Source organism: Astyanax mexicanus, chromosome 22 (genome assembly GCF_023375975.1).
Source record: "Astyanax mexicanus isolate ESR-SI-001 chromosome 22, AstMex3_surface, whole genome shotgun sequence".
NCBI lineage: Eukaryota > Metazoa > Chordata > Actinopteri > Characiformes > Acestrorhamphidae > Astyanax > Astyanax mexicanus.
Genome location: NC_064429.1, coordinates 22,116,220 through 22,143,157, shown reverse-complemented (window position 1 = coordinate 22,143,157; position 26,938 = coordinate 22,116,220). Strand labels below are relative to the sequence as shown.

Genomic DNA, 26,938 nt, shown 5'->3' with positions numbered 1-26,938 from the left:
TATTAACTTGCAGTGTCAGAGGCTGATAACATATCTTGTGCAACAAAGGTAACTCTTGTTCTTACTTTCCTGGGCCGGTCCTGATGAGAGCCAGTTCTATCACAACATTTTTGATGCTCTTTGGGACTGCACTTAAGGATACTTACAAAGATCTTGACATTTTTCGGATATACTGTCCTTCATTTTATAAAGTCATTTTTTTCTTTACTTAGTTGAGTAGTTGTTGTCATAATATGGATTACCAAACTATCATCTAAGCAAGAAGTGCCTTAGATTTGAATAATCTAACATATAAAACCTATTCTGGCTTGTTTAACACTTTTTTATTTTACTAAATAACTCCATATGTTTTTCCCCACATGTTGTATGACTTTAGTATTAATCTACAATGCAGAAAAAAAACATTATCAAGAAAAAAAACCCCACTGAATTTAAGGTATGTCCAAGCTTTTAACTGGTACTGTACATAGTTTACAACTTCACATCTTCTGTTAGGGACAGGCCAGTCTAGTACCCATACCCTTTTGGAAAAAAAAAATGTAATTAACATATATTTTACACTAGTAAGGATGGCTACATTGAAGTGAGAGAGAGTGCCACTATGTTTACCTTCTAATGGGGAAGCTTGGGAAGTGCCTAAGTTAAAAAAAACTGTAATTCTTAAAAAAAACAAAAAAAAAAAACAAGTGCTGGATATTAATTGACACAGATTTCTCTCCTGACAACCATTTATTTCAGTGAGTTAAGCGCTTTCGTTTATTTACAGTAAGCTTAGATTTCCAATATTTTGTTTAACAATAAGTTTTCAGTAAAATTTCTTCAGTACTAAAGCTTGGTGCTGAGGGATTAGCATTAGCCGCTAACTGCAGCGCTAGCAGAGTGTCATAATCAGCTAGCGGTTTGTCCAACGTAGCTTGTTTTAACATGGCAAACACACAGACTACAGTCCAATATACTCACCTATGAATGGCGAAAGAGCTAGCCCTGCAGTTAGCGGCTAATGCTAATGCTTATAATGCTCTACTTTAACTGAGTGGCTTTACTGCTTTTAATACCTGACTGGTAGAATTCATACATAGGACGCACTGGACTTTAAGATGCACTGTCGATTTTTGATAAAAAATGTAAGGATTTATAGTCCGAAACGTATGGTTCTGCTGTAAGACCTTTAACAAAGTCTTTAATACAACCTAATACATTATTAGAGACTTTAGCTTTTGTATTTGTTGCTGATAACAGTCTGGATGATGGTCATTTTCATATTTAGTTTCTTATTATATATATCATATTTAGAGTCTTAATTAATTATTTTTTTCAAAAAAGCTCTGGAAGACTGATTTATCTGACCAAAACACACATGTTCACTGTTTAATAGTCCATTCCAGATGCCTCTGAGCACAAAGAATTCAATGCCACTTAACAAATAGAGATCATAGGTGTTCAGCTTAGGCTTGCACCCTTAACCTTTATGCACTGAAATTCCTTATGAATTGTTTAATGATATTATGCACGGTCTATCTATGTCACGGATGTAAATGAGAAAAACAGGAAAAATGAGTTGAGGGGGAGGAGAAATGGATAATGCGAGGGGGGAGGAGACGAGAGATGATATAAGGATCAGTGGGGAGGGGAAAAGGCGAGAAAAAAAAGAGAGATATATATGTGTGATCTGGCCAGGCTCTAGAGACAGATCCATCCTCAGCGCAGCAGCTCTGCTCGGTGTGAAGGCTTGAAGGCTCTGTGGTAGGGTTTGAGCTCGTGACAACATTATCAGCTATGACAGCCAGATTGCTTTTCACGTGAGCCGACACAAACACACAAACACACTCATAAACACACGCACGCACAAGGAGTACAAACACACGCTCGACGATTTGTGTTTGCCAAGAAAAATGGGCTGATGTTTATCATGCTCCAAGGAAATAAGAGCCTTGTCCTTCTATCTTCTGCTAACAAAACCCATTTAGAAAACTGATGCTAATAAGACACGTTATGTAGTGCTACCGGCTTACTGGAGAAAAAAAAAAAACATAAAGGGAGCATCGATGGCAGATAATAATTCAGGGTTATCTTCCATATGTTCATATCCTGTAGATATTCAGAGCAATAAAAACAAATTGATTTTAGATTTTTTTAACAGGAAGTAGTAAAAAATGTAGACTAAGTGGAATACAAATTATAAATATGCCAATATGTCAATTTATTGTTAAAAATACAATATAAGTACAGTCTTAAGTAAAGTTAAAATTTAAATTTGGCAATCAACATTATTCTGACAAAAATGGCAAAATTTATGCAAATAAAAAATTATATGTTTAACCAAATTAGTGAAAAATTGTATAGTTTATACCATACAATGAATCATTCATTTGAAGATCTAATTCAATGTTTCCTCTAATAAAGGATTTGTAAGCAGCAGCTTACAACAGCAAACGACAGGTTTAAGCTCATTTTACACTCTGCTGATATAAAATAATAATACTAAACTAAACACATTTGATATAAGACTTTGTTTGATTACAAAAAGGCTGGCAGCATTTCTTTGTTTAGATTCCACACACATATAGCCTGAGTAGCATTGCTGAGGTACATTCATGACTGGAAAAGCCCTGCTGAAGTAAATTTGTGATTAAAATTGCACTCCTGAGGTTTGTATCCTTCAATAATGTAAAATCAATGAAAACACTCTTTTTAGCTAAGATTTTTAAACAATTTATTTTATTCAGCAACAATTCCAAAAATCACATTGCATTGTGTCTCTCTTAAGAACGTAAAAATTGGGGAAAAAAAGCTAAAAACCTTTTATTAAAAGTCCTTTTTGGGCATTTCTATTGGCCCATTTATCATACCATTCTGACACAATGTCAGAAGAATTGTCAGTATTACATTATGTCAAAAAAACTCAAATTTTTTCCCTGACAGTAATAATATACACAAATCCATTGAAAAAATTCTGCGTATGAAATATCGCCATGCAAATCACAAATCATAAACTTGTCTTTCCACATTAGACAAGCTTGCATCTCAACACCTAATCAGCTGATTCTCAGCAACCCTGCACACAGTGAGTATTCTTAGGCCTGGAATAACACAGCCGTCTATTGTCTGCCACATTCTTTGACCCCTCCTGAATTAAGACATCTGATGTACCACGCTGCAAATTAGATCAGGGACCTAATACAGTTAGTACACTAGTTTACCGAACCCTACATTCCGTAGGGTGGTAATGCAACATGCCATGCTGGCCTGTGAGTCACACATACTAAATACGTCAACAGGGTGCCCAGGAAACCACCGTGTAAACAGAAGCCCGTGGGCCTGACCACAATAATCTTTTCAGACTCAAGATGTGGCCAGGAAAGGGAAGAGGAACCATCAGGACATGTGTAAACAGAACAGATCAGGCCCCTTTCCTTTGTGTAAAATGACTGATTGCAAATCTGAGCCTATATTAACATGATTTCTTTAAAATAGGCAAAATTTTAATAATTTAGCTCTAAAAAATTGACAAAATTAACATATCAAGAATTAGTTGTTGGAATCAAGTGAAACTTTATAGGTGTGAATATAACAATGCTCTATGTAAATGATTAGAAAGGATACACATATTTAGGAAAACCCTACAACTGAAAGGATGCTCTACTATCTCTAAACTAAATACAAGATGAGATGTTTGGGAATTGTGGTATATAGATAATACACATGGCATATTCTTAAAAAACATTTGCCCACAAATGTTGCAGATGGGCCTGTAGATCCTGCAGACTTATACGTATAGGTCAACTAGGCAAAATGTGTTTGAATGCATTGTCTAGCAGTCAACAATCTCTCACCAAGAGGTACTCTACCTATCTAAAAGGTTCCTTTTTTTCTAGAGCAGAAGGAGGAAATACATTTTACATTGTTTTAGGCCCTCTTGTGGCAAGATCCAATATCTAATCCGACCACACCTCATACTCATCAAATAAGCAATGATACTGCTGATATTCTCTCTTTCATAAAGTCAGTGGAACATAAACATGATGACTTTGAAGCTTTAATAAGTTATGGTACAGATGCTACACAAAGTTGCTCTAATACTTAAATCACAAGCCAGGGATTTATAGGGTTTAAAAAAGCCAAAAGGTCTAGAGTATAGAGAGAGAAGCAGCAGGCAAAGTGCTATCTGGGCTGAAAGGTAGGAGTGTATTTATATGTCAAGTGGAAAGAATTGAAGCTGCATAAGAACAGTGCTGTGTCCGCAGATAATAACGCTCTAAGAAGAGGACTTTGCTGATGGTTAACTTTGATCTGAGGAGGTCTATTACAAGCATGGGTGAAACCGTGGTCTGTAGTCCCGGGCTTTGCAAAAAAAAAAAAAAAGAAACAATGCACAATGAGTTGTTCTTATTGTATGTTTCCTATAACTCCCTTCTGAATGCTGCTAACCTCATACATATGCACGAGACGGCTCTGTATCCGTGTTTACATATTTGATTATTCCTTTTGCAGAGCTCTCCTCCACGCTGAGCGTCCTGAACATCATACCTCGCTAGGATTACAGAGCTTTGAAGATAAATTAGTTGCAATTAATTTAAGCAATATTAAGCCAGTATGAATCTGAACATCTGTGAACTAGAATTTCTTTGGTTGAACTGGCTGAAGCTGGAGCTTTAACCTAAAGTAATGTAATAATAATACAATATGATAATACACAGTCATGTGCTGGGATGTTATTTGGATACTTTACCGGAATACCCTTAATGCATCATAGTTATCTTACTGCACTGTGGCATAGTTTTAGGCAAACATCTAACATCTGTTGCGTAATAATGATGTAAAAATTGTAAAAGTTACTTATGTTTTTGCATGTACAAGCACCTGGAGTAATTGGGCAAAATCCCTGATACACATACAATGTGTAAAATTTTAGCTCAGTTCAAATTCAAATTATATTCATAATTGTATTTATTTGATGATATTTTATGTATAGGGAAGACAAAACCCTAAACATAAACTAAACAAAATTAATTTCCTTAAGAAAAATGAAAAAATAATGGGTGTGCAGCTTAAAGTAGCAATATGTGAGGATTGGTATTTCTTGCTCCTGTGCTCCCCCTACAGTCAGAAGGTGTAATTCGTGCTTTGAGACACCCATGCATTTTGGCATCTGAACTAAAAAGCGTGTGTATTTATGTGCTAGAGCAATATTACACAAATGTTACAGTAATTGTACAGTAATTTTTTGAGTAATTTTCGCAAACATTTTCTTTCTTGCTTCATCAGAGTTACATAGCACAGTTTGCAGCGATCCGAGCCCATAGAGGCAACAATAGAAATACTTTTATTTTGAAGTATTTTATGGTAAAATGCTACATAATGATGCGTTAAGTGCTATGATATTTCAGGTGGTTGCAATGGTGTTGCTGGGTTGTTGCTATGATATCCTATGCGGTTGCCATGGTGTTAAGTAGTTGCTATGGTGTTGCTAGGTAGTTGCTTTTTGAGTTGCCTAGTTCTCCCTATCCAATTGCTATTGTATCCCAGACTGTTACTGTGGTTGGTGTCACAGGTGGTTTCTGTGGGACTCCCCCTATTCATTTTATATCTAAAGCAAAATCAAATGTATACAAATCTGAATTGCCAGACAATCTGTAGTTAAAAGTTATGCAGCAAAAATCAATAAATAAATAAATTACATATTAAAATGTGCAGAGGTCTAAATTAGTTTTAGATCTTGTTGACGTATTATAACTTAGAAAAGCAATAATTCATGACATTTGTCCAACTTTTGCACACAACTCTATTTTATCTGAAACAAATAAGAGTGTTGCTCTAAAATGTGTGTTAGACCTCTTCCTGAAGTAATTTGAGTGATTAAAAACAGAATTATATCACACTTGCATTCTAATGTGACCTGGCTTGTGACCTGATATAATCTGGATACTTAAAACACATTACTTGTTCAGGTGTAAACCAGGTTCTCGATTCTCTTTCTATCTTTTCTCCAGACTTACTCCTCTCTGTTTTTCTCTGTCCTCTCCTACCAGGTGCCAAGCAACTCAAGTGGGTTTTCCTGGCAAAACCTAATGTGACTACACTACACCAAAGTGTGTGGATCTGGATGAGGGCGGATCTGGATTTTTTGAGTTAGTGAAAGAAGTTGTGAACGTGGTGGGTGAGGAGGTATAAAGTCATTTTGTCTTGGAATTTGGAAGTCAACTAACAACTGCTTTAAATCACCAGCTTGGCTTTATGAGGCATGGCGCTGAAAGCAATTTCATTAGGCCCGTCTACAGTGAGTGGGTCAGTCTCAAATTTGCACTGAAATCTCTCTGAGCATGCACTGGTTCAGCAAGGATGATGTCAGGACTGATGTCAGGACTGTAAGGCCTGGAGCCATGCTGTGGCTGCTGGATCCGAGGCCTGCCGCTGTGAATGCCAGCGGAACGGGAGGAAATGCTATTCTATATTGCCATGCCTCATGACCCTGAGGTGGTATCCCGTGTAAAGTGACACCCGCAGGTCCGGTTGCAGTCTGCCAGGCAGATTAGCAGGTTTGATTAATTCATTAATTGATTTGATGCTTTTCCCTCTGACCCTGGCGTGTCTGTCACTGCTCCAAAGTAAAAGCGTGAAAAGCATGGAGAAGAAGCTGCGTGTAGTAATGCAATATTTCTATGAAGAAATATAGAAACAGACGTCAGCACGGTGGTGGGATGCAAGAGGGAACTGAAAGAACTACTATAATGATAGTTTCTGTTCCCCCAACATCTTTCAAATGAAGATTCGTTGAATTGGTGTTGCTAAACCTTCTCGGAGTGGGCCCATATGCAGTTGTACAGGCTCTTAATTAAAGTCAGCATGACTCGTGGTGTACATGCTCATCTGAATGGATGTCTGCAATCGCAGGGTGACATTCACTGACATGTAGTGTGTAGTCAAAAGAAACAAGAGAACCTGTTGAGAGACAGACAAGGGGGCGGGCGGCTCGAACAAACACCAGACACGCTCGCATGTATGTTGTAAACAAGGAACAGATACAGACACTATACCAGTTTAAATGACATACACACATACAAAAAAAAAAGAAAGCAGAAAATGCTGATGGTAGTGTTATGAGTGATACAGTGCTGTATATGAGGGTATATAATGTACAGTATGAAGGGTTGCTGATAGTGTTATAAGCGATACTGTATGTATGTACTGTAAGAAGTGCTGTTTTATGAGTGAGACTGTATATAAGGATATATACTTTGAAACATTATTAATAACATCCTCACTGCTAATGTATATAAGGGTATACACTGTACTGTATGAACTGTTGTTTTAAGTAGTATCATGCGTAATAGTGTGTATGAGGGACCATAGAGTACTGTATATTACCATGATACTGTACATACAGTATGAAGTGCTGTTTGTATAGTGGCATGAGCTGAGTGAACTGTTGGTAGTGAGCTTTTGGATGCACTATAATTGTTTATTGTTTGGTAGTTAAATTGAAATTCTAATGTATTGCAATTTATTATTACAATAATTTATTATATTTATTAGAATGTATTAAACTGTCTCAGAACTAATCTGAAACTGTTCTCAACTAAAGCATACACAGAATTACATTTGAGATGAACAAAACCAACAAACAAACAAGGATTTAAGTCCCCTCGATTTTTGAGGGGTCCCAGGTCTTCCCACCCCCTTTAGCTCTGATTTGGACCTGATAAGATGCTTTTAGCACTGCCCCCTTTCTCCCCTTGCTCTTCAGCTTCTCCACTAAACCTTCCTGTATTTGTCGTCTCAAAGCAAATTATACTTTTAACTTTAAATCTTTATTTTAATTATATGTACAGAGTACACACGTATACTGTGTGAAAGGGTACATCTGAAGTGCTGTTGCTAGTTTTATGAGTTATGAGTTCTGTATATGAAGGAATTTATTGTACTGTGTGAAGGGCTGTCTATTGTGTGATGAGTTATATAATATATATAATATATATATATATATATATATATATATATATATATATATATATATGAGGGTATATACTGTATATACTGTAGCTGATGTTTATGTTATGAATGACACGAGGGTATATACTCTACAGTATTAAGGATTGCTGATAGCGCGATTAATGATACTGTTTGAGGGTACATACAGTATAAAGTGCTGTGAGTGAGAGTGTTAAGAGTGAGACTGTATATAAGGATATTTACTGTAGGGTTTGAATCATTATTGATACTAAAATGACTGATAATGTATATAAGGGTATACACTGTACCATATAAAGTGCTGTTTCGAGTAGTATTATAAGTGATACTGTATATGAGGGTACATACAGTAAGAAGTCCTGTCGATATAGTGGTGGAGCTGTTTAATTGCAATTTATTAGTAAAATAGCTCTTTAATTAATAACACTGTTCTGCAACTGAACTGAAACTTTTTTATATGCAAACTAAAATGTTATTTTCTTGGTTTTTGAGGGATTCCAGGTCTCAGTACCTCCCTTTATCTCTGATATGGGCCTGATAAGGAGATTTTAGCACTGCCCCTTTTTCCCCTTTTCACTTCTCCACTAAACCCTCCACTATTTGTCCCCTCAGAGATACAGAGAGAAGGAGAAAAAAGAGAGAGATACACATACACAAACACACGCACACACACACAAGCGCACGCACACGCACATACACGCGCGCGCGGATTGTGAGAGAGGAGAGAAGTGGAGCAGAGCTCACGAGCTTTAACGGCAGCCTCGCGCCACGCTCTCACCGTCTCTCTCTCTCTCTCTCTCTCTCTCTCTCTCACTCTCTCACTCACTCACTCCCTCACTCACTCGCTGGCTCGCTCGCCCGCTCTCTCGCTCACTCAAGCACGCGCAGAGCCAGCTCGCGAGTCCGCGGAGCACGAAGCTCTCAGCCTGCACGCCTCCTGAAGAACAACAACAAGAACTAGAAGAACAAGAACTAGAAGAAGAAGAACACAGAGAACGAACTCTTTTTTTCTGTCCTCTGGTGTGCTTCTCCTCCTGCTCCTCCTCCTCCTTCTCATCTCGCTGTTTGTCTCTCCGTTCCTCGCCGTGGTGGATTGTAGCTAAAGTCCCAGGCTGCTGTGAAGTCAGTCCACCACCCCGCGGCTCTCTCTCTGACCCTCTGACGGCTCCGGTGTGCCCGCCCGCCCGCGCTGTCACTCCTGTCACTCGGCAGGACGCAGGTCACCCCGCTGGACGCACGCTTTTTCCGCGCAGAATGAAGTAAGTGGCGAGCACTGACACAAACCGGTGCTGTGCTTTCTTTTTCTGTTTAGCTGTGTGTGTGTGTGTGTCTGTCAGGTGAGGAGAAACATTCTGACATCGTTTCCAGTCATTCAGTCACTCCCGAAGATATGGAGTTTAAACCACTGTTCAACCCGTTTTATAAACCACTTTTAAACCGATTTTTATCGTGTTAACGCCAGCTAATATCATCTCTAATGAAGACAGCGTTTTCGCTGGTTTTCTTCAGTAAAAACGGCTTAAACGTAACCTAACAGACTTTCTGGACGCTAATTTCTCTCTGTCAGTTCGTGTATCTTACTAATATCTACGTATATTTAATATATTCCGCACTTTTAACGATTTATTTTGAACAAAACTAAAGAAAAAAGTTTTTAAAAAATCAACACACTACAAAAAAGTAGTTAAAAGTTGTTAGGCTCATGTCTCAAGCGCGTTGTTAGTTACGTTAGCTAACTTAGTTACGCTAACTAGTTAGCTAGTTAACGCTAGATTAGCTACCTAGCTACGTACACGTTTAATAAAATAAGCACCTTAAACGGTTTATTTTGAGACAAACTGAGGTAAAATAATTTCAGTGACGTTACAGTACAAAAAAGTTGCCAGGCTCTTGTCTTAAGCACTAGGTCGTATCTAACTAACCTGAACTATAAATTGAGTGAACCCAGCTAGTAAACGCTAACGTTACTTAACTAGCTAACTTAGCTAAGTTAACTATAATGAATAAAATGAATAAAATCCAGACATTTATCGCTTTATTTAAGCAAAACTGAGGTAAATTGTTTTTAAAACAGTAAAAAAAAGTTGCCAGGCTCTTGTCTCAAGCTCCAGGTCGTATCTAACTAACGTTAACTAACGTTAACTACAAATTAAGTGAACACAGATAGTTAACGCTACTTAGCTAAACGAACTAGCTATAATTAATAAAATACAGAAGTTTCGCTTTATTTGAGGAAAACTGTGGTAAAATGTTTTCAGAACACTAATAAGAAGTTACCAGACTCCTGAGTGTCTTGAGTACTATCTGTATTTAAAGCAAGATAGTAAATTAGTTAATCCAGGTAGTTACATTTAATACAGTCAGGACTTTTATCAGGTTTATTCTGAAAAAAATATTTTTTTTCAACACAGTACAAAAACTTGCTAGGCTCGTGTGTTCTGTCCCAGCACCGTTGACACGGCTGTCCTCAGTGTGACAATTAACGCTTGTTGTGCCCACCCTATTTATTTAAAGTAATTTAATTAGCCATAACCATCGCCATCATTAACGTTAGTTAGTAACTAGTTAGCGCTAGCTAGTTAACAGTTAACGCTTTCCAATTTAACTGCCGTCAGTTTATCAGACACACGTTTTTTCTTGCTAACTTCATGGTCTTGTTGATGTTTTCACCCAGAGGCTTTACTTCTCAGTTACACTATGTTTTTTTATATGTTTATCAGCTGTTAAGGACTGTATATCTGCTTCACCCCAAAAACAGAAGTAAAAGTATCTAAGCGCCCTAATCTCTTCAGCTCTCGCCTCAAAACGCCTCAAACTGTTAACCAGTATTAATATTCCGGTGTTACTGCAGCTCACCAGTTCTAACAGAGAACTTCACAGACTCAGTATTTTCAGCTCAGGCAAACGTTCTTAATTTTTTTTATCTACATTTATCTTTTACATATTTCTACAATAGCTGACTGATATCACCGTTCATATTGGCATTTCACGTTAATCATGAAAAAAACAAACAGCTATACACCACTTTATAGGTCTTTAGGCGTGGAGTCTCACACACAGCAGCTTCCAGGGGAATCAACTACACCTAATAAATAAAAAGGGGCTACTGGTTTTCTGAATTAAATAAAATAAAATTAAATGTATATATTTATTGTTCTGTAAATTCTATCATGTAATGTAAATAGTGTTCAACTGCTAATTACTACTTAGTTTGAACACATTTTAACTTATATAAAATAGTATATTTAATGTCCACCTTTAACAACAACATTTACAAGTAAATCTAGTGTTTATACAGGTAAAAAAAAATCTTATATTTTTAATTGCTAATTATTTGCTAATTTTATGGCTAATTATTACTTTCATATTCTTGTGCCTTTTCACTCACAAGACAGAGGAAGCAGATTTGTAGTCATTTAAAAAGTGCCTAAGAAATTTAGAGTGTGTCAAAAGTTAAAGGTTTTACTTAATAAAATTAATATCAGCAAATGCTAAATATAATATAAACAAAATATAGTATTGCTGTGAGGGATTAGGGGTTGATGCAGGCAATATTACTGTATGGATATATGGAATTCTGTGTCAGTTTTATTTATTTTTTTGCTTTGTTCGTTTTAGTAAGGCCAGCAGTAAAACGCATTGCTTTTTATGTACCTTATTAATCAGTAAACTGCAATATCAGCCAATTAATTTGGTAATAGTTGCCATAAAGTGTGTTTATAAAGAGAGATTTTTTGGAAATAATGACTAACTAAGTAATGATCCAAAGTGGGATATTTTGGGAACACTCATAGGAGACGCTCTTTATTGTCCTTCTCCAGTTGGAGTACAGTGTGTAATAGACTGTGTAACTGTGTAGAGCTGTGTTTGATTATTTTATTTGTTTTTACGGTTTTTAATAGGCCTGTTAAACGGTGGGTGGGGGGCTGTAATCCTTTTAGAGCACGGGGTCCGGCAGGTATTGTATTTCTGTCTGTCTACAAGAGAAAAGTGACCTCGGACACGCACTCTGTTTAACTGTTCTGTCCCATCTAAATGCAATCAATGAAGCTGTCCTCTCTCTCTCTCTCTCTTGCTCTCTCACACTGTGTCTCTTTGTGCATGTGTGTGTGTGTCTCACCTGTTGCTCTCTTGGGATTTAGTGTTTGGCTAATCTGCCTAAGAGGAAGGTGAACACTCACATGTGAGGACTAAGTAAGGTACACTGAAGGGGCCCAACCGTGCATGCACACACGCACACACACACAGACACATGTACACATACACGCGTGTGTGCATACACACACACACACCAGTCCTCCTCAGTCCTGTCGTCTCTGGGAAATCACTGGGGATTTGGCCTCTGCCGATTCACAAAACCAACAGTGACAACACGTTCCTACGCTTCCCCCAAAGAGCGGGATTAGCTCCACACGTGTCACTCTGATTGGCTAGAGAAGCTAAACCGATTGTCAGGGGCATGTAGTGGCACACTTAGTGTGTGTTTTCCCATCCCTAAAGACAGCTGCCGAACCCTCATATAACAAGGGCTGATAACAGTACTGTTACCGTAAAAAAAAAATCCCATAGTTAGGACTTATTCTCTAGATCAATTCTGCAATAAATGCTGTTGTCAAATTATAGTATTTTAAGGTGAAGAAAAGGAAAAAGGTGTGAGTGCAATATTACACGCTTCATTTAGACAAAACTAAGACTTTCCAGCCCACATGAAAGCGCTTCAACAAGTGAACAAAATCCTGTAATTGTACACAAAGGCAATGCCTTTAAAATGTTGAAGAAAAAAAATTGCAATTGTGCATGATAAAGAATGATAAGCAACTTTACGATAAGTACATTTCTATGAAGTAAACTTCACAGCTAAGCAGTTTAATTGCCTGCATTACTCTGCTTTGGAGTGTTATTTACAGCTTAAAAAACCGAGTACTAAATATTTGTACTTCTTTTTGCAGGGTTTACACAGTTAAACGTAATTTAAATGTTTTCATTTGCAAATTGCAGACTGGCTAGATCTGTCAGTAGATAGCTTACTAAAGTAAATTGCACTTTTCTTGCCTGCAGGTAAGGAAAACAGTGTGTTTTGCAGTTTCACAACTGCTTATTTATTTTTCACACAAAGGCAGAGGCCCCTCATATTGAATATTTTGTGGTAAATGTATGTGTGAATAAATGTGTAAATGCATCTGTTAAAGCGCAAAAACAGAAAAAGCATCTTTCTCCGTCACTTTAGTGGAACTGTCGTGCCTCGCGTCGTCTTGACTCGCCTCTGCTGTATGATCTCTGCCTTCGAGGATGGCGAGTGTTTATTTTTAAATGTTCAAACTTTGAGGCTGACTCCTCAGTCTGGAGAAGTCTCAGTAAGTTTTTAAGTGCAAGCAGGTGTTTGGAGTTGAGAGGCATGTTAAGAAGATGCTAAATTTTTAAAATGAATGAATTGTATTTTTTATTAAAGCTCTTACAGTGTTCTTCAGAGACACTGAGCTTAACAGTTTCATTGCTTTCACAAGCTGAAGGTCTGACAATAAAGTCGTCTTCAACATTTGAATTTGTTTCTCCCTTTAGTCTCATTGCTCACTCCCTTGCTTCATTTATTAGGCCCTTAAAAGTACTGTTTAATAAAGCAAAGAAACTGGTTTTAAATCAGTTTAAAACACACCCACACAAAGAAATTAGCAAATTTGTGCCCTTGAATGGTGGCTGTGAGGGATCTGCGTTAGGGGAACGTATCTGGTGTCCTGGTTTTGAGCAACAACTTTCGCCGCCTCTGCATCTCTCTGTCTCTATCTAGTAATTAGAGTGACGCCTGGCAACTTTTCCTTCTGCGCTAAGTGGAAAGGGTTCTTTGGGAGGAGATGTGGGGTTTGTATTCTTTTTTTTTTTCTTTTTTTCCTTTTTTTGCTTTTGCTGGAGTGTTTTTGTGAGATCACAGAGGAATAGATCCTCCTTTGATGTTTAATTGTATTGTAAAGCACATTTTAGAATATTTCTGCATAACGTGAAGCTGGTGGGGCTAAGAGGAGGCCTGCTGTGCTGCGCTGAGGGCTCGAGTGGTACCAGCGCGTCTGCTGCGAGATCTATGGGCACGCACTTGGGTGGGATCCTTCGAGGTGTCTGTGTATGTGTATGTGTGCATGAAAATATATGTGTGAGGGTTTGTGGGGGAGTTTGTTGCATTTTCGTATGTGTTTGTGTATGCGTGAGCGTCAAAGAGCCGTGAAGGCAACTCAAGTCGACTTGAAAGAGGATGTTTGATACAAGAGGTGTGTTTGTTGTGTATATAAATATATGTGTGTACACGGCAGACCAGAAACATGGAAGCAAGCAACGATGTATGAAGATTTAGAGATTTTACAAGTCAATCCATTTGAGATAATTTTCAATTGGGTTGCTATTAGAAATGTTCAGTTGGGTTGCAAGGTGTACCCTTATTCTTGATCAAATTATAATTATAATTTATTGTCCCTGTTATTAGCAAAAAATTGTAAACTCCAAAACTACAACTTTACAGGAGAAGGGAAAATCTTTTAAACTTATGTTGGGAGTCAATGTAAAAACATTTTTGCTTTTCTTATTTTAAAGCATATCTACTGGCCCATTGAACATAATTTACACACAATGTAAAGAAGAACTGCCAGATTTACACTGTGTCAAAAAGTAAAAAAGGCAAAATTAATCAACTCCTAATTTAACACTTCTGGAGTGGCAATAAAACTCACCCAGAAGCAACACAGGTTCAGAATCAATGTTCTGTCAGTTGTTCCTGAAAATGACCAATTTCGTGTTCGATTTTCCTAAATTGTTGTCTTCCAATTTTGTATGAGTGAAGACATCGCAAATCCAATGTGCTTGTCTCTACAACCCACAACAAACTTAAATAAATCATTTTACTGTGAGATGTTTCAATCTAACATGAATTACATGACGATAGACTGACCCCCCTGTTTCCCCATTAGACCTTTTCTCAGTCATGCATATACTATAAACTCATGCCTACTGTTCTGGGTGGTCTGGCACAGACACCCTCTTGGACTTCTTCCCCACAACCTGCTATCACATCCACTAGAACCAAAACCATGTTTAAGCACGTCCCATTTAGATTCACATAGAAATGAAATAGCAGGCCTGCGGTAGGAAGGGAGGGGGGACAAGCACAGAAGCTAGAAAGAAGAGATAAGATAGAAAGAAACACTCTTTTTGAGTGAAGAATGAGAAACATTCATTTGTTTAAGAACAGGATCACTCGTCCCTACATGGAAAGCCCACGGGAAGTATGACTGATTTTTCTTCTTCTACATTTTCTTCAGAAGAAGGCTGTCCTTAAGGCATGTAATGAAAAACTAAAAACTAAGGTGCCAGATACGTAGGATATTGGGAGGAATATGTTACAAATATAAAATGTTGTAATTTTTAATCTCTTAAGGATATCTTTTTCACTTGAGCTGTGACTCCATAATATGTAAAAAGCTTTACATACAGGGTTTTTTCCTAGGTTTTCTCTTGGTACATCTAAGCCAAGAGCCATTAAGCAATCTTTTTTCATTTTTAAGAGTATATGTGTTTAGTATCAGTGTCAGCATTTAGTAATTAACCGTGCCAGGCTGCAATTCGAGGCCGTACATGTTTGTTTGTTTTATTTTCAGTAGCCGCCCCTGCAAGAGGCCGCTGCTAAGGAAAAAACACGGCCGCTCACTTAAAAGCAGATAAAGTCCAGAGACTTTCAAGTACTGTCCGTGCACCAAATATAGCTCTTAAATAGTGGCCTGATTTTTTTTTTCTACACGCTGCTATTTCAACAAGGCGATTCCCACCGCTTAGCAGAATCCACCCAGCACAGACTTCACCACTTACTGACTTCTACTTACTGACTTCTCTGTTACAGGCTGCGTTTACGCGCCTGAATGGGGGATACCAGTGGCCACGTCTCATGACAGCGCAGTGGCCTTCCTGAGCATGACATGCACCATAGCACGGCACTGGCTGCTGCCCAAAAAATGTACAAAAAAAAAAGAATAAAAAAAGTCTAAAAAAAATAAGGCGCAAAGGGAAAAGGGAAAGAAGGGGGGGATGCTGAAATATTTTCCAGCAAATGTAATTTATCTTTGTCAGTGGGGGCAGCATAGCCCTGTCATTCTGTAACATCCTCTGAAGGGGTAAGGGTGGGGGTTGGGTGGGTTTGGTGGCGGCTGGGTGGGACAGAAGGCCCTCTGTGTCCCGGCCTGGAGCAGCATCCATCTGAAAAGTCAGAGCTGCTGTTCTGTTAGACTCGTGCAGTGTTTTTAGTAGAGGGGTATATTTTTAGTAGATCCTGTCTCCACAATAGGCTCAGAGGTGGTGGAGGTCCTTGCTTTGCTTTTTTTCTTCCTCGCAGAAAAGGGGTTGTGACGTAGTGTTTTTATCACGTACCGTATGCCTACTCGTTTGCCTGCGCTGTAAACACTACAGTAGCTCCACTGGGACAAAAAGAAAAAAATTAATACATTTAAAAAATGACAAGCCTAAATCTGATCTGGGCCGCTTTCTGTATACAAACTAAAGAATAGAATGCTGAAGTTCACTCCATTAGTGCAGTAATTCCTAGAGTACTCCTGCCCTGCATATGTGCACATTTAGTTTCCCGACTTCTCTAGCACATCCACACAGCAGGTCCAGGTCCAGTAGGAGCTTGGTAAAACCCCTTAAACTCTAAGGGCCCGTCAGCGGGTGCATACTTTAATTTGTCATTTTTAAAACTAATAAGCTATTGTATTGTAGTAGTTGTAGATAATAAGGCTGGCAATTGTTGGGGCCAAGGTGTACATTCTATTTTTATTTTATCATATTTTGTTTATCATTTGTGGGATATGTCATTTTTACATAGTTCTTGCTTATGTTATGTTGTGCTTTTAAAACTGATCCATCACCACTATCAAACAAAAAAAATGTATATCCTTGGCAATAGCAATAAGCTTTTGTTTTGTATCAGTAATGGTTATATAATTCATAAACACCTTTCTGATATTTTGTTATATATTGGCACTGTCAAAAAAGAAAATGTTTTTCACTTTCTGACATAATATTATTAAATGAATATACCTTGACAGAAAATGTTTTAGTAATATGACTGCCAAACACATTTCAGATATACTGATATATCATCCCTGTCGTATAAAAATCTTGCAGATCTATCTTTGATGTTTTTCACTGTTAAACATAGAGCTAAGCAATAATCCAATATCAGTCAATATATCTAAATATTAAATTCACTAAAGTTTATTTAAGAGCATGTTACATGAATTTATTAATTTATTTTTGGAAGTTTAACCATTCCTATTGTGACACAAATCTGGAACTTGTAAAATGTAAAATTTAATGGTGAATTGGCTAATATAAGTGCTCCAACATGACTTGGACTCAAATGTTGTTTTACAATTTACTTCCATTCTTGTGTTGTACCTCATTATGCAGGCTGAAACATTCCTAATATTTTTTATGAAACAAAGTTTAAATCAGGTGTTTTTTGAGAAGCGAAGGTACAGAAAGTGCTGGACAGCTTTCCTTCAGGACAACTGCATCATCCGCTGGAGTTCACGTAACTTCTAGAGTGGATTTGGAGCTTTGGCATTTCTCCCCTGTCTCTCGGAGCACTACCGTACTGCCAAAGTGCACACACACGTGTGTGTGGTTGTGTGTGTCTTTCCACAGTCATCTGTGCCTTTCTCAGCGGCCCTTCCTGTCAGCACAGAGGGGGGTCCGGAGCGGCGCAACAAAAAAAAAAAATACGAACGAGAGAGATAGAGAGAGATGTGAGGCAGTGGGCACAGTCAGTGAGAAAAAGAAGAGCGAGGTGCGAGGGAGAGAAAGAAAAAAGGAAAATAGAAAAAAAAATCTGAGGGTAGAGGAGAGAAAAGGAGAGGAGAAGGTGTGTGAGGGGCTGGCGTTATGACACTTGGTGCCTTTGTGTTTGGGGTGGCTGCTGTACAGGCCCCTTCAACAGGCTGTCACCTCCCAGCCCCATCAAAATGAAACCGCTTCAGCGCTAGCTTCTAGCTTTTCCCCTTCAGGCTGCTGTACTCTTACATCGGCACAGAGACAGAAAGCAGCGCTGTCTGATTATATCTGTAAGCTTTAGAAGGTGAAAAGTTTGTAATGTGTGTAATTACAAAATAAAAAAAGCCCCTCCACTCAAAAATAATTGAAAGTATTAGTAAATGTGAGAAATACTAACTTTTTACTCACACGTTTTTTCTGTTAATTTCTGTAAAAAATAGGATTATACTGTTTTTATACTGTTATAGTGTTTTTTAATTTAAAAAACAAAAAATTCTTAATTTAAAAAATGAAATGTACTAAACACACTGATTTACATTTGTATTTGATTTACATTATTTAATTCTGTAAGCCTGAAGCTCTGAATCTGCACTACAGACCTTTTATGTCATAAAATGACAACATAAAACAACATGTTAAAAATGCAAAGATTTTTTTCCCCACAAACCCGTAGGACTAAAAAAAGCTTGTACACACATCATTAACTTTAATCATGTTTAAGTCTACTCACATTCACACACGTGGTATTGATCAAATTCAATTTAGAATCTGCACTTTCCAGAATAGATTGCATGTTTTAATGAGCTCTGAGTAAGAAGTCTGATAATTAATAAAGATAAACACAATGCCAGCGATAACTGAGGCTTAAACTTTAAACTCTAGATTCACTATGCTGTTCTAAATTTTACGGTTGATTATATGGTTTATTTTCTCACACATTTTTGAGGACAACACATGTGATCTTGTTTTAACACAAGTAGGGTGTTTGAGTTTAGATACTGAACTTAAAGATGTGTTCAAAGTAGGCCCACATCTCAGATATTTTGTGCTCTTGTGGCTTGGTTAAAAAAAGTGCTCAAAAACTGCTAACACAAAAAATGTGTTGTGAAGAAACACATTATTTTTAGAGGGTATTAAATAAATGTACTTGAAGTATAGACTTTCAAGTTTGAACAATGTTAAGAAATGAGAGTAACATAAAGCAAATACAAATGAAGACCTTTTAAAACTGCATTTTTGGAAGTGCACTTTTAATGTGAGGAAAAGTTTAGTACACTAAACATTTGTTGCTACTTGAAATGTCTACAATTAGAATTAGGTGCAGCACAGTGTTACCTCAATGAATGGCTTGGGGACACCCAATTCCTGAAGGCCGAATTTCAAACAACACCCACAACTGTGTAAGCTGTAAGACGTTATCTTAAGAGTGAGTTTGAACACTGGCCAGCATCCTCAAAGCAAGGTGACATGAACTATTGAGTGAGGCCTGGCAGATGGATGGGACACACTTTTGTAAAGTTGTGTGTCATAACCACCCACAGTGGGCAGTGCAGAACAGTGGTTTGCAATGTTTGTGACTGGTGGCATCTGGCTAGAACGGTCCCCACACACATATACGAATTCCTGTCCAAAACCTTTGCCAGTGTATATAGAGATGGTCATGCTTAAAGACATTTCTTTTTGTGTTTCAATGTGTTTCAAAAATTTATGTTAAATTGTTTTACTTTTTGTCAGTTTCACAAGTAATTTTTTTGTTGTTGCCAAGCTAAAATAACTGGGGGAACACAGTGGGACTTCTGTGACCAAACAGAAAGACATCTAAAGGCTGCCATTACATTAAACATTCTTCATTTGGATTTTCACTTTTTTCTTTTTATTTTGCATTCAAAATACACAGACGAAAAGAGAGGGGCCTTTCTCAGCGTGGATTTGACTCCATCAAGGCTAACTCTCGCTCCATCCTTCAAAACCACTTCTTTAAACTCTTAGTGCCCACTTTCTTGTCTGTGTCATTTCTTCCTTTGCTTTGTCTAACACCAAGCAATGGAAAAAGAGTGGGCAAATGGCATATTAAAGATGTCTGTCTCCTTCCTTCCATGTTTCTTAAAGTCTTATTTTTTTTTCTCTTTCTTTCTTATGTTCGTTCATTTTCTCTTCGTTCTCCACGGTGCAGTATGTTTACTTTGATGTATGACTTTTCTTCCAGTAGTTCCTCCAAAGTGTAGCCAATGATGTCATTAATTTTATTACAGATGCACTGTCTGGAAAAGGAGAGAAGGAGAAGGGGGAGGGATAGAGAGAGAGAGAGAGAGAGCAAGAGAAAGAACGAGAGAGAAAGAGAGAGGCAAAGAGAGAGAGAGAAGAAGGAGGAAATGTGCAGCGCAGAGTTGTATGCATAATGAATGAGAGCAGCACTTCATTTGAAACTTCAAGGTTTGCTGGGAGAAGAGATGAGAAAGAGATGGGTTAGAGGAAAATGGATAGAAAGGAGAGAGAAAGGAAGAAAAATAAAAGAAAGGAGAAAGGTGGAGGAATGTGAAAGGAAGAGGAAGAGAAGATAGTCGAGAGAGAGAGCGAGAGAGAGAAAGACAGAGCACGAGAGAAAATAGGGGGACCTTGCTTTTGCTTGCTTCGAATGAGTGGACTTGCGGAGGTGGCTACATTCACCTGCAGCTGCTCCTCCAGGCCTCAGTGGAAAAACAAATAACTTTGTGCGGGTGTGTGTGCATGTATGTGTGTAGTGTCCGTTCAACCCTAACAATGGGGGAAGCTCTTGTGTCAGTAGTTTGGGTGACACAGACGTGATAGTACTTTTTTTTTCTGGCTCATAGCCCGTGCTTCCTAAACGGTTCTGTCCTGACAGAAATAACTCGGCCATGAGATTGACTTTTCGCCTCATGTTTGCTCGTCCCGTGTGTGTTTGAGTGAGTGTGTGTGTGTGAGAAACGGTGACTACGTGTGTGAGCTTGGAGTATTGTTTGAGTTAAAAATGGCTGCTGTCTTATTTTTGGACTGGAGCGCCTCGCGGGTTTATAAATAGCAAAGGAAGTGAGGGAAGATACCTGCCGAGACTCTGGCTAGCTTAGCAGTCCCACTGACGCCCAGCATCCATGCAACTCTCTCTCCCTCTCTCTCTCACACACACACTCTTCCTCTCTTCCTTCCTTTGATGTAGTTTGTTTTTCCAGACAGGTACATTTGGCACACACTGAAAAACAAATGTATTTATGTGTACCAAATGGTAACAGTAAGCACATCTGTAAGCCATTAGATTTGCATGGCATTGTGAGAACTGAAGTGGTTTAGGACTATCGCTAGGACTATTCTCTCACTTGTCTTTCTCCCTCTTGTTGTCATGTGTAGAGAGTGACTTCTATGCTCCTTTTTATCTCTTAATGTTCTCATCTGAAACAACAAAAAAAATCTATTATTTGACCAATTTGACAAGTAAAATTTTAATATAACATTGGATTGGAAGAGACATGGATTCTTTTACACATAACAAACTTAATTAACCCGCTATAGGCTGTACCTCGGGGGGGATATATGGCGCCAGATAGAACAAACAGTAATAAAGATTAGTTTAGTCTTACTTATTGTTATTTTGTTTTTACCTTTTTACTAAACTTGTACCAAACCATCAGGTTTAAACCAAGATGTGAACCTACCCAAACTTTTGTCTTTTGTATTGAGAGTGGTGCAGGAAGGAGAAGCCGTCTAAAAAATAGCAAATAGGAAAAAGGCCTGTGTAGGAGTTGGGTCATAAACACCGGAAAAACATCTTCACACATATCCTCGTGATCAAGTCTGTGCCTCCGGCAGGCTCGGACATTTGCCCTGCAGACTGTAAGTAACCTGTACCTGTAGACAAAGAGAACTAGAAAGAAAAATCAAAAGACAGAACGTTTGAACGAAAGAACAACAAACAGGCTGGACAGACACACTTTCTGCATTCTGTTAAACTAGGCCAGCTTTGAAATCCATTCTATAGGTAGGATGACTCCACTTAACTGTTCTTGACATCAGGGACAAACATTTGCTGTACTGTTTAAAGCCCTAGTGCCAATTTTGAGGTGAAGAAAGTTCAGAAATCTGAGACAAACCTAAAAATTCAGGACCTTCATGAAAGTCCTCCTAAATTCTCAGCCAAAGCCGTGCCACCTGGAATTGAGAATCAATTTCTGCTTGACCCTTTGCTTTAAGAGAACATTGTCTGGGGTGAAGCCAAGGCTGGTCTGCATTGCATTTGCAGGACATAAAGGTGGCCAACATTTCTAGGATAAAGGCCACAAACAACTGAAGTGAAGTGGAGTAAGTGTCATACCTGTGGTTACCTGTGGTTACCACTGCTTTTGTTGAAAGAATAGGTGTGATGTGTGGTCTGCTTAATGGAAAAGGTCTGATCTTTTTATCTAGTGCATCTTAAGCCAGAAGGTGTTGCTTTCGTCATGCTAATTTAAACAGTAAATTTAAACCTAGTAACATATAAGTATACATTTACATTTTTTCTGTTGATATACCTGACAGTCTTTAGGTTGTAACAGCACAAAACAGTTCGAGCAATAGTTCTTAGCAGGTGTATGTCACTCATTTCAAATGGTGCGCACCAAAACTAGAAGTGCTACTTCTAGCATTTTGTGGAGAAATTGCAAAATTAATCTACAGATGTATAAATTTAGTTGTATTTTAGTAGCAAATACAAATTAATTACAATAAATACAAAACGGTTGTCCTTTCCGATTTTTTTATTGTGAAGTGCTGTGCAATGTCTCACTTAAATGCAATCGATTCATCGAATAGTGACTCACTTGAGCTTGCTTAAAAAACACTCACACTCCACACTCCCACGCTGGGCAAAGCCCATAGATATGAAAGCTTGACAACTAACCAAATCAAAACTAACTAAAAACGTATGCCTATCTTGCCATTAAGGCACACATTTTTGGAGCCAAAATGCTGGTCCAGCACACGTAATTAGCCATGAAACCCCCGCTTAGCCTCTACCCAGAGTTCCCCTTGGCCGCAGTCTGAATAAATACGCCCCCAAATAATATGTTAATGGTTGCAGCATGCCTACGCTACTTTCAGTTCTTAAGGCCAAGATGCAGTTCATTTGTTCCTATGTTAACAATGAATGTCAAGCCCTTAATTAAGTGTTTTATTAAGTTTCTGTCTCAGATACATTTTTCAGTATTTGCCTGCCATCACATTTTATAAATATATATAGTATATATAAATGTATACATTCATGTACATGTACATGTATTGTTCTAAAGGTACTGTCTTGGTTTTAATGTTACACATTTTAGGAAAGTTTGTCCTTCCAAAAGCATAAATAATCTCGGAAAAGTACTCACTGTAGCAGCACAGAAGTCTTTTGTGTCTGGAATAATTTTCTCTATTTTATTTATTTTTTGACAGTCTGTGAACTTGTGAACACCAAAGGTGCTCAGTTCAGAAACACACTAAAACAGCTGTACAAACATCAAATAAACCACAGGATCACAATGTTATAGTGTAGTGAAACCAGAGCTGCTTTGGTCTACCAGAATAAATCTCTGGTAAAAACGCAGTGACTGTTTTAAAAAGTACACAGTATCAGTATATTAATGTGTGAGGTGAATATTGTGATGTACCTTATCATTGGGTATCAGCACATTTACCACTACCCTACACAAACCACAAACACTTGTCTGGTATGGTATTGGTAATACAGTTTGATAAACTTTGATATTTGGCTCCAGTAACTGTGTCGACTGTCCAGGAAAGGCTTTTTACTATTTATTGGAGCATTGCTGTGAGGATTTGAGTGCATTCAGCACCAAGATCATTAGTGAGGTCAGGATGTTGGATTCCTAAAAGTATTAGATGGAGCTCTGAGAAACACAGTGTTCCACTACATCACAACTGAATGTAGTGTAGTGTATCTATCTATAGTGTATCATATAGCGTATCTGTCTATCTCCCTCTCAGCCGCTTTCCCTGTTATTAATGTGCTCATGACAGCTTAATATGATAAGCAGGCCACATGCAGAAAGCCACCGGATTGTTCTCACAGAACAGAGTGTTGTTTTTTTTAAACTCACTGTTCTTCAAAATGCTGCCACGCAGCCTGTCGATGACCCATTTCCGAGATGGTCGAGAAAACAAGGAAGAGCAGCAGAGAAATCCACTGGGAGTAGCCTACGCTGAGGAGCACATACGAAGCAGAAAGAACACGCCAGAGATAAGGACGAGGGGATCATTGTTCATGGGAAGTGGTTGTGAAAATTGTGTTTTTTTTATTCTTTTATTCCTATTAATCACCCTTCCTCTCTTTTTTAGAGAGACCACAGAACACCTCCCACCCCCTTCACAGCATAACATAACATAACACACCCCACCCCACCTCTCTCAACCATCTCTCTCCATTCAGCAGAACTCAAAAGAGAGGAAGAGAGAGGCGCTGGGAACGTGAGCATGGATTAGGCTTCCGCAATAGCCTCCTCGCTTAATTACACGTGTAATGAGTTGTTTATTTGGGATAATGCGCAGCAGGAGCGTCGGGGCCAAGCGCCGGAGCCCGGAGCAGACCCGGCAGTAAGAGCGAGGGATGAGATGGAGGGGAGGATGAATAAAGAGGAAAGAGAGAGATAAAGGTAAAGAGAGGAGTTAGGGAAAGAGCTGTCAATGTGGGCTTGGAACCAGGGAAAAGGAGGATCGAGAACAGAGTTTGGGGAAGAGAACGGAGTAGATATGTTTTCTCAACGGCCTCAGGGTCAAACGGCCTCAGGATTTTTCTCAGGGTGGAGAAAATCTGCCTGATATCTTGGAAAACACACAAAAAAGGAGGGAAAGCAAAGTTCGCACAGGAGGGAAGAAGGGAAAGGAAGGGAAGGAAAGGATATGTGCCCGGCAGTGGAGTAAAAAGGAGAGAGATAGAGAGAGACAGGGGAGAGAGAGATATAGAGGCAAAGAGAGAGAAAGCATGCAAGAGAGAGAGAGAGAGAGAGAGAGAGAGACGGGCTCTGCTATCATTAGCCAAAGGGGACAAGCGAGGTTATGTGAACGGTGCAGCTGGAGAAGGAGCTGAGGGAATTAGAGAGGGCGAACTGCTGGGCTGCTTGTGAACCAGCCCCCCTCCCTACCAAGAGCAGAGCAGAGCAGCCTGCATTTTCCCAAAGCAACCCCCCCACACCCATCAGCCCCCACCCACAAAAAATAAAAGTAGCAAAGATGGTGTGGATAAGCTTCTGCTTCTGCAGCAAGAATCAGAAAAAACACACACACACACATTCGCGCACACTTATAAGCACTCTGTTGATTTATACACCCTTTTGGCTGTAGGCACTCGCTTCTCCCTGTTTTCTTTCTTCCCGTCTTTATCGGCCCCATCGAAAAACAGGCTTTATTCCGCGAGAGCTGATTAAGCTGTTTAGTGGTGAAATAACAGTAATTAGAAGGGTGATTATTTTTGATAACCCTTGATACCACACCCTCCCTACTCACATTTTCAACTGTACTAATGCCACCTTTCCTTTTTCAATTCTTCCTCCAAGCTGAATTCTGAATTACATAGTTTGTTTATTTGTCTTGTTGTCTATTTTTTTTTTCCTCCATGTTGAGCTATCGCAAAGCAAGCGAAAGAGAAGCACGAGCCGGTTTAATCCAGAGCTCGTGCATCAGACTGACTAAAAGACCCAAACTTTGCCTGTCACCCTTTTGTGATCACATGCGAGAAAAGAAAAAAAAAAAGGAAAAAGAAAAAAGAAGGCCCGCCACAGCTGCGAGACACGAGAAACACGCAGCAAAGGAAGCTATGCAAATGCGCGAAGGCCCGCTACCGTATCCAACAACAAGGGGAAAAAAAGCCACACACACACACTCATACATACACACATCACACTTCACAAGCTACTACTACCAGAAAAAGATTTGAAAGGAAAGGGAGATAAAATGCAAGCTGTATAAGTTTTTTTTATTTTTCCAGAGTGGAGGAAAAAAAGGAAAAAAAAAGAGAGGAGAGGTTGAGTTTAATTGCAGTGACGCATGGCACGGTGTCTTCGGTGTCAGTGTGGAAGGTGAAAGATGTCTGGGAATTAACTGTGCCCTGAAAAAAACAGGGAAACACACCTTGACAGGTTCTCTCGTACCAGCTAAGTCAAGCCCCACGTTGTTTGGTGCTGCCTTAAAATAGCAGCCAGGACTGGCAGTGGGGTCATTTGCTTGTGATCCACAAGCTTGAGAAGGAGTCACGTTGAGTGTATTTATATGTATGTGAGTGTGTGTGTGCGTGACAAGTGTGTGTGCCTGAACACCAGTGATCTCCAGAAAGCCTCTTCCACATGCTCAGCCACCCCATATTCCTCCTTCCTTACCCTCCTCCGTCTCAGTCTCAAGGGTTAAAAAGTGACACAGGTTTATCAGAAATGGTGAGTGCTACTCCTCTACTCGCCTCCATCTTTAGGCTTTTAGTTTTTTCCCTTTCCCCCTTTCTTTGAAACTTCGGGCCAGTTTGATTCGCTGCAGCTGCAGCGGACTCTTTAATCAAACGCTATCTTCTTACTGGTTTCCCCCCACCACCCTTCATTTTTCCCTCTGTCACCTCCCTCCCCCCGTACCCAGGCCTCCTTCTCCCCTTAACGCATCTTAATTGGTTGCTTTCTGTGACAAATTATGAGGACTTGCTTTGATGAGGTCGGCCTGAGCCATTGCCTGAGTGGAGCACGCCAGGCTTTTGCCAGCCCTTGCCGGTTCCTCTCACCACTACAAACGAGGGCTGGGGGTTTGGGGGTAGAGGGAAAGAAAAGAGGAGGGAACGTGGATGTGCTGGTCTTGTAATGACAGACCCGTGATGGGATTGGCCCCTTGAGAGATTCCTAGTACTGTGCATGAGGCTAGAGACTTTGAGGTGGGATTTGAGGTATCTCAGACGACGCTCACATTGCAAGTCTTATTGCTCAATTCTAAATATTTAGGCTAGTTTAATTCATTTATTTATATTTTGGGTGGGGAAAGTACACTAGCTTGCCAAATGCCATGGGACATGGTACTAGTTTTATGTCTTATGGAAGTTAAAGAAAAAACACTGCACTGACCTGTGGAATAAGCATGTGGGGCTGTGTGCATTGGATTTGGATAAAGTCACTTTTCCTTTGACATGAACATGGCTCTGTGTTTTTCACTA

At 39.0% G+C, this 26,938-nt stretch overlaps 1 protein-coding gene across 6 annotated transcripts in view; it reads left to right on the top strand.

Annotated features, from left to right (window-relative positions):
- Positions 1 to 26,938, top strand: part of mef2cb (myocyte enhancer factor 2cb) — a 99,715-nt gene that overhangs the window by 10,496 nt on the left and 62,281 nt on the right. Inside the window, exon 2 of one of the 6 annotated variants that reach the window (XM_049470648.1) lies at positions 6,030 to 6,153. The exons of 1 other annotated variant lie outside the window; for it this stretch is intronic. The gene's annotated coding sequence lies outside the window, so the exon portion shown is untranslated. Of the gene's footprint in view, positions 1 to 6,029; positions 6,166 to 8,625; positions 9,228 to 26,938 lie in introns of those variants that run through there. 4 more of the 6 variants (XM_049470647.1, XM_049470650.1, XM_022667573.2 and 1 more) reach the window with 4 other exon arrangements.